Here is a 7992-nt window from a genome sequence, read left to right on the forward strand (position 1 = left end):
TACCCGCGCTGAGCCTGAAAAACTCATTTTTGTCCAAATTGGCCTCCTGAACCTCTTGCTGTGACTTTCCCTTCTTCTCTCCACTTGTCTAATGACTTGTTTTTCACTGTCTGAACTTTGAACTGTTTGATTACGGAGCTCAGCTCCATAGGGTTTCGTTTTGCTCGGTTTTGAGTTTGCAAACACCTTCCCTTCTCGCTGCTTGGTTCGTGTTTTCATCCTTACTTTTGCAATTGCTGGATTGTGTTGAGTCTCTAATTGACTGGTTGTGACTCTGGTCCGTCGGATGTTTGCTTTTCTCTATTGATTTCGCACTCTGAACCCTAGGACATCTAGTGGCCGTGTGTGTGTCAAGCCTCCCGTGAGGATCTCTGTTTGCTTGATTGACCAGCTCGTTCTAGACTCGTTTTCGCATTTGTTCAGTGATTGTCAGAGTGTGTTGGATTGTGCTTCCAAGTGGTCTTTTTCGCTTCCTCCTTGCTTGCGATCCTTGCTTGTTTTGCAGAGCTTAGATCACATAGCTCGTGCATTGCTTTGTTTTCTTTTGATTTCGAAACTTTGGTTGAGTGTTTCGGGAACTTTGTGTGCTCTCATTAAGTAGTTTACTTGGTGTTCAGGTTCCTCCAAATTCCTTTAGGTGTTTTATGTCACTGAAAAGAAATCAAATTAGTAGCTTGCTTTAAAGATTCAAAAAGGAAAAGAACATTTCGTTGACTCGCATTTTCAAAAGAAAAGTTTCCTTTCCTCGCTTTAGTTGCATTTAGCTACTTGTTTGTTTATGTTCGTTTTGGTTTGGTTTAAAAAATTCTTTGCTCTCTCGTAGCCAGAATTCATCGAACGAAACGAAATTCTTTTGCATATAGATTGCATCTAAGTAATTGTGAGCGAACATACGATAGAGCTTGAAATCGAAACTTAATCTCAAGATCAACTGTAAAATGAACCAAATGAATCTAAAAACGCATTGGAACTAAACGCAAATATTTAGAGGTCTAGGTTAGAGACGTGTTCCGGCGTCTTAAAACATAGTCACTGTTGTTTCACATTAGGTTGGGTGATTCCTCCTTCTGTGACTCGATAGTGGTCTAATACGGACTGCGCTCCCACGTACCGTCGAGTATATAGGGAGACCCCACTAGGCTTTTATCCTTTATCCATAGGAAGCCGAGTCGGTCGCCCTACGATTCGCAATGCAGTGAACACAGCATTCACGAAGATTGACCACCCGTACCCTAAAAAGTATTCTGTGGTTTTGCGAAGAGTTTGGCACACCCTCTACCTAGAGTTCCAGAGCAGTCGCTTTTGATCCTTTTCGGACTCCCTAAACGAAAAGGTGCCTGTGAGCGTCTTGTCACTTCGTGCTCATTAAACATTCGAAGGAGACTGGAGTCATCTTTGTCCTTTTCTCGACTCCTGAAATATGAAAAGGTCAAGTTTGGTCCTTGCGTCTTAAAATTAATTTGGCCACGATAACATCACCTTTTCTAGGTCTTGTGTGCGATAGTTTTGAGTAGGCTTTTATCGGTAGTTTCCTTTAGGAGTTCTAAGGGGTCTGGTCATCCTGGCTGACCCATCAACCTCTGGTATAAGTGACCAAGGTTCTCCACCCTCTGTTGCTCCCGAAGTACCAGTTGTAGGCAGTACTCTTCCCATTGTTCTGAGTATCCAGCCTATCAACGCACGGTCCCCAGGCAACCCAGATTACTTAGAGGATTGGAATCCCGTCTGGGAGGAAGATTGGGATACCCCCCGCACCCCCCGTACCCCTTTAGGTATGTCATCTCCGATGGAGGGGGCAGCTTCCAGCACGGGTGAGACACCCGCAGTCACGGACATCGAGACACCCGCGGTCACAGACATTGAGACCCCGATCCCGTCTTCCTCTCCCCTCCCTCCACGATATCAATCGCTGAGGGATAGGTATGATGCTAGAACAACTTCTACCACTATATGGGATCCTAGTCTCGCTGCCTCGATCGGCCCTTTTGTTTCGCAGCCTCTTTTCCCACCCCTCACGACAGAACTCAACCCGCCCGTCACCTCAGTTCCCACTCAACCTACTGTTTGTGTAGCACGTTCGACTCCGGTCATCAGTGCTGTACCGATTCCCTCGTCTGAAGTCCCTCAAGCTGGTTCTTTTGTTGGAGGCATTCCAGGATCAGGACCGTATGATGCTTATGGGGAACCTATAACGGACCCAGATTACGATGGTCCTATCTTCTTCTATGATGAAAATGGTGAGTTTCTTGAGGAAATCTCAGGTCTCCCTCGTCGCCCTTTCGAAGAGAACGAGGAATCTTTGAATGTCATGTATGACCACACTACTAAGTACTTTGGAAACCGAGACCCTCCTCGGCAGCCCATAGGACCACCCAATCAGGATCCGCCATTCTACGTGCAGCCCCCTCAGGGGCAACCATTGTATGGCCCGCCTGACCCAGGACAATCTGGGCATCCACAAGGTCAACCTTACCAGGAACAACCTATGGACATTGGAGGTCCGCCATATCCATATCAGAATCAACCTACTGGGCAGCCAGAGCAACCGTCTTTTCAAGACCAGCTTGGTTTCCAGCCAGGGTACCCCTCTGGACAAACTGGCTCAGTATACAATCCTTCAAATCAACCAGCCGTCCAGCAAGGGTATCCCCTTGGGCAGGGTGGACAACCCTATGTTCAACAGGGCCCACCTGCCCCTCGAATCACAAATCCTTCTGGGCAAGGGGGGCAACCCTCTGCTCAGCCCATATACCAAGGAGGGCAGCCTGCCGTACAGCAAGCCCAACCCTCTTCCCAACCCGGTTACGGTGGGGGACAAACGGGCCAACCGTCTATACAGCCAAATCAACCCGGGGTCTACCCTCATCGTCAACCTGGACAAGCTGGCCAACCTCAGCGTCAACCAGCTATCCAACCAATTCGACCACCCGCTCCGCGAAGACAGCCCTTGGTGGCACATGGACAACCTGGCGTTCAGCAAGGCTATCCTGCTGGCCAACCAGGTCCATCTCGAATCCGACCAAGTCAACCTTCGGGACGTATGGTCCAACCTCAACCGGTTCAAGGACAGTACTCTGGGCCTCAGACTCAAACAGGTTATCAACCCCCATACCAAACGCAGCCTGCCTACCAGGCTCCGTATGGGACCCAGCAGTCACATGGCTACCAGCAACCCCAGGGGAAAAATCAGTATGCTCCTTACCAAAATTATCAGCAACCACAGGTCACTCCCTATCAAAATTATCAATATGGTCAACCTGGCGGGCAAGCTGCTAATTCATGGGGAGCTGGGGGGCAAACACAGGGACAGTCGTCCGCACATGGACAAAACTCCTACGGACAAACTCCCTATGCGCCGGGTCCTTTTGGACCAGGTCCATCGGGACCAAGTTCCTACGTGCCCGGTCCTTTCGGGCCAGGTCCGTCCGGACAAAGTTCGTGGGGGCAACCCCAATCTGGGTGGAGCCCTAATACCGCCTCGAACCCTCAGCCACAGATGTCCTTCAACCCGCAGCTACCATTTTTGGCTACGTTGGAACTACCCGATGTGTCCAAGTTAACAAACGATCCTATTTTGCATAACTCATATTGGCCACCGGTTCCGACCAAAATACCAGGTGACTGTCCAAAGTTCGACGGCAAAGCCAGACTTTAACTCGTTGGCTATGGCCTTTCTTACTCATTTTCAGTTACCCATTCGGTACGAGACTGGGACCAATTTGCTCACGTCTCTGAAACAGGATACGGCAACGCACATCTCCGATCATATACATGAATGGAGAAGGCGCCGTCGTTTGATTAAATTTTGGATTCCCGATCAACTCCTGACCGACTGGTTTACCACGTCCTTTGTCCCTAAAATTTCCAAAGATATTGCAATGGGGGCGTGCGTAACTGAGGAGCAAGCGATTGCGCAAGCTCAATACCTCGACTTAGTGTATTCTCAGTCAGGTACTTTGTATGACTATTTTCCAGATGCCCCAAGGCACGGACAAACCAAAGCTCCACCAAAACTGTCTGTTGATGGAGTTATTGGCTCCGTGAATTCATCAAGTAAGAAATCAACCGCAAACTCTGGGAAGCAGAAACAAAGCGCCTCTAACGAGAACATTTCTCAGAGCCCATCTATTCCTGGGAATACCTCCGAGGTGAATGCCGTTCAGTCCACCGCGGCAGACAAATCCTCGAAAGGCAAAAAGAAAGGAAAGGCCAAAGAAAAATCCGGACAACCTAAGCAGAACCCTCCTAAACCTCCCTCCGAGGAAGGAGCCAAGCGGAAGCCTAAGTATCCTTGTCTCATTTGTGAGGAGGATCACTACACCAAGGACTGCCCCAGGCGGTCCGAGGTTAGTCGGCTTTTAAAAGGTGCTTCAGGGTCCCCCGCCGTGCTTAAAGAGCCTTTCCCATCCCAGCAGACGCATCAGGTGGCAGACCCTTCTCAATCCTCTTCCTCGTTCGGTTCTCAAGTATTCATGGCGGGAACCATCCCCGTCCATATTACGACTCGAACGAAAGATTATCCATCTTCAGCCGGGAAGGAGCCGGAGGTCCCCTCCAGCGCTCCCGCGTCCAGTTCTGGCCCTCTTCACATTGAACGGCCCAGCACCGAGACAATTCCCCGACCCCCTCCCAAAGGTGTACTCAGGAAGTCATCTTATAACCCCAATGCTCGTGCCGCTCAGCATTATAGCATTGTCGAGGACTTAGCTCAGGCTCCGTCTGCTATGTCCGCGTTAGAAGTCCTCCAGAGCTGCCCCTCCCAGAGGAAGTCCCTGCTATCAACAATTGGTGGCATCGACCCGGCAGATTCGGATTTAATTTCTTTTGACCTCGAAGGTTTCACGCAGAGATTGCCTCGTCAGGTGGCTTTCCTTATACAAGTTCTCATCAAAGGCAAGACGATTCACCGTACTGTCATCGATGAAGGAGCCTCAACCTGCATCATGTCGGTTGCTTGTTGGAAGGCTATTGGTTCGCCTGCTCTGAGCCAGTCTCCCACCACCCTAGAAGCATTCGATGGAAGAGAATCTCGTCCACTTGGTATCCTCTCGCGTTTACCTATCTCTTTAGAAGGGAAAATTGTAGAAGTCGAGGTTGAAGTCGTTGACGCTAATCTCACTTACAACCTCCTCCTAGGACGAAGCTGGACTTATGCCATGCAAGCCGTGGCTTCCTCTTTATTCCGTGTCGTTCGTTTTCCCCATCAAGGAAAAATCGTCACGGTGGACCAGCTGTCCTTTTTTGCTTCCTCTTCTGAAGGGAATGTACCATTCGTGGAGCATACCTTCAAATCGCTAGAGAGTGTGGGTGCCGGATTGTTTAAAGATCCCTCCTTGATGGGAGTCTTTCCCCTCCCACCTCCAAATCTCGCCTCCGTTAATATGATCACAACGCATTCTGATCCATGGGTTCTCCCTCCCGTGAATCAAGAAGACTCCTGGGGCGAGATGATGCCGTTGAGCCCAGCCGAGCTCAACTACATCGAAATAGTTGCTGCATCGGCTTCAACCCCCGAACCTGCTATTCCAGGCAGCGTTCCCGATTCACCTGAAACCTTCCCTTGGTTGGGAGAGAAGGCCACTTCGGACCCCCTGAAGGAATCATTTCCCTCCGACGAGGCTATCATCGAGACTATGTCTCCCGAAGAGCTCCCTTGGTCAGATCACCACCATCGCTCTTCGTTTCTCCCTCCTCATTCGGAAATGGCCACGTGTCTCGGAAAGTTTGCTTCATGTCTCCCACATATCCCTCTCCAAACACCTATCCAGTTATATCAAGTGTCTTCGGAAGGGAACATGGGTAACATTACGCAGACTTTGGCTATCGACATCTCTGTCAAAACAGGGGTTGTCGAAAATATTCATATTGGAGTCACATGTACTCCTGAGGAAATTCAAATTTACAAAGATCTATTTCGTGAATTTCGTGATGTTTTCGCATGGTCTTACAAAGAAATGCCCGGCATTGACCCTAGTATCGTGGAGCACGAAATCCCTACCTATCCTGGGGCTAAGCCTGTTCGTCAGCGTTTACGCCCAGTGCACCCTCGAAAGGCTGCAGCCATCAAGGCCGAAGTTGAAAAGCTTTTTCGAGCTGGTTTCATTTATGCCATTCCCCTCACGGAATGGGTATCTAATATAGTTCCTGTCAATAAAAAACAGGGCACTATTCGGGTTTGTGTTGACTATCGCGATATCAACCGCGCCTGTCCAAAAGATAACTTTCCTACGCCTTTTATTGATCAGCTTATCGATGATTGCGCAGGAAGCAAAATTTATTCGTTCATGGACGGCTTCTCTGGTTACAACCAGATCAACATAGCCCCCGCAGACCAGCACAAGACTGCTTTCATTTGTCCTTGGGGCACCTTCGCTTACAAGAAGCTACCTTTCGGTCTCAAAAATGCCGGCGCCACTTTCCAGCGTGCGATGTCATATGCTTTTCATGATATCCGACACATCGTACAACCTTACCTGGATGACCTACCCGCTCATTCAGCTAAACGTCAAGACCATCCATCTCATTTACGCGAAATCTTCCTTCGCTGTCGACACTACCGTATTCGACTCAATCCGCATAAGTGTGTCTTCTGCGTGGAATCTGGCCGACTACTCGGGTTTATCGTCTCCCGGGAGGGCATCCGCTTGGATCCCCTTAAAGTCGAGGCCATTGTGAATCTTCCTCCCCCTGCCACTCTACAGCAGTTACAAAGCTTGCAGGGAAAAGCTAATTTTCTTAGACGATTCATCCCAAATTATGCCGAGGTGGCCAAGGGTTTCACGCGATTACTAAAGCGAGACACGCCCTTTCATTGGGACGCTATCGCTCAGCAATCTTTTGAGCACCTTAAAGACCTTCTGGTCTCAGCTCCGCTCCTAAGACCTCCAAATTACCACCGTGACTACACCCTTTATCTGGCTGCTGCCGATACCACCATCGGCATGGTTTTAGTGCAAGACAACGAAGATGGCACGGAGCACGTTGTATACTATCTTAGTCGCAACCTCCTCGATACGGAGACTCGCTATGCATATGTCGAGAAGTTGGCATTGGTTGCTGTCTGCGCCGTCCAACGTTTCCGTCATTACATCTTGTTGCGCACGACGACCGTGATCTCTGACTGCAACCCCATGACCTATATTTTGTCACGTCAGTTGCTGGGGGGCAAATACTCGAAGTGGATCGTAATCCTCCAAGAGTTCGACTTGGAATTCACTGCCGCCAAGTCTAAGAAATCACTGGTCTTTGCCGAACTGCTCTGTTCCTTACCATCTCAGTCTGCACCATCTCATTCAGAGGAGCAGATTCCGGATGAAACGCTCTTTCTCATCAGCACTCTCGACCCATGGTACGGGGACATCATTGTATATTTACAAACGTCTTCGTTTCGTCCCAATACATCGAAAGATGCTCGACGACGGATCCGTCATCAAGCTCAACCGTATCGCATTTTGGGCGACACCCTGTACCGCCTCGGCGTCGATTCTATTCTTCGCCGATGCTTAACCCTCGAGGAAGCTGAGCGAGTCATGAATGACTGCCACTCCGGCGCTTGTGGCGGCCATATGTCCGGATACGCTACCGCTCAAAAGATCCTCCGCGCTGGTTATTTCTGGCCTTCTATATTCAAGGATTGCATCCTTGCTGTACGCGCATGCCATGAATGCCAGGTTTACCACCGGAAGATGCGTGCACCTGTTGCACCACTGCACCCTGTCGTAACCGTAGGTCCATTTGCCAAATGGGGCATCGATTATACGTCCTGTAACCCTCGTTCGGCCGGGGGGCATGGGTACATTATCGTTGTCGTGGATTATTTCACCAAGTGGGCCGAAGAGATGCCTACATTAAATGAAGATGGTCACACAGCGGCGCAGTTTTTATTCAATCATATCATCACTCGCTTCGGAGTCCCTCAGGCTATTGTTACAGATCACGGAAAGCATTTCTGAAATCATATGATGACAGAGTTAACGACCCAGCTAGGCTTGC

This window comes from Pinus tabuliformis, chromosome 9, assembly GCF_031772625.1.
Source record: "Pinus tabuliformis cultivar Carrire ecotype Pingquan chromosome 9, CPIR1, whole genome shotgun sequence".
In the NCBI taxonomy this organism is placed as follows: Eukaryota; Viridiplantae; Streptophyta; class Pinopsida; order Pinales; family Pinaceae; genus Pinus; species Pinus tabuliformis.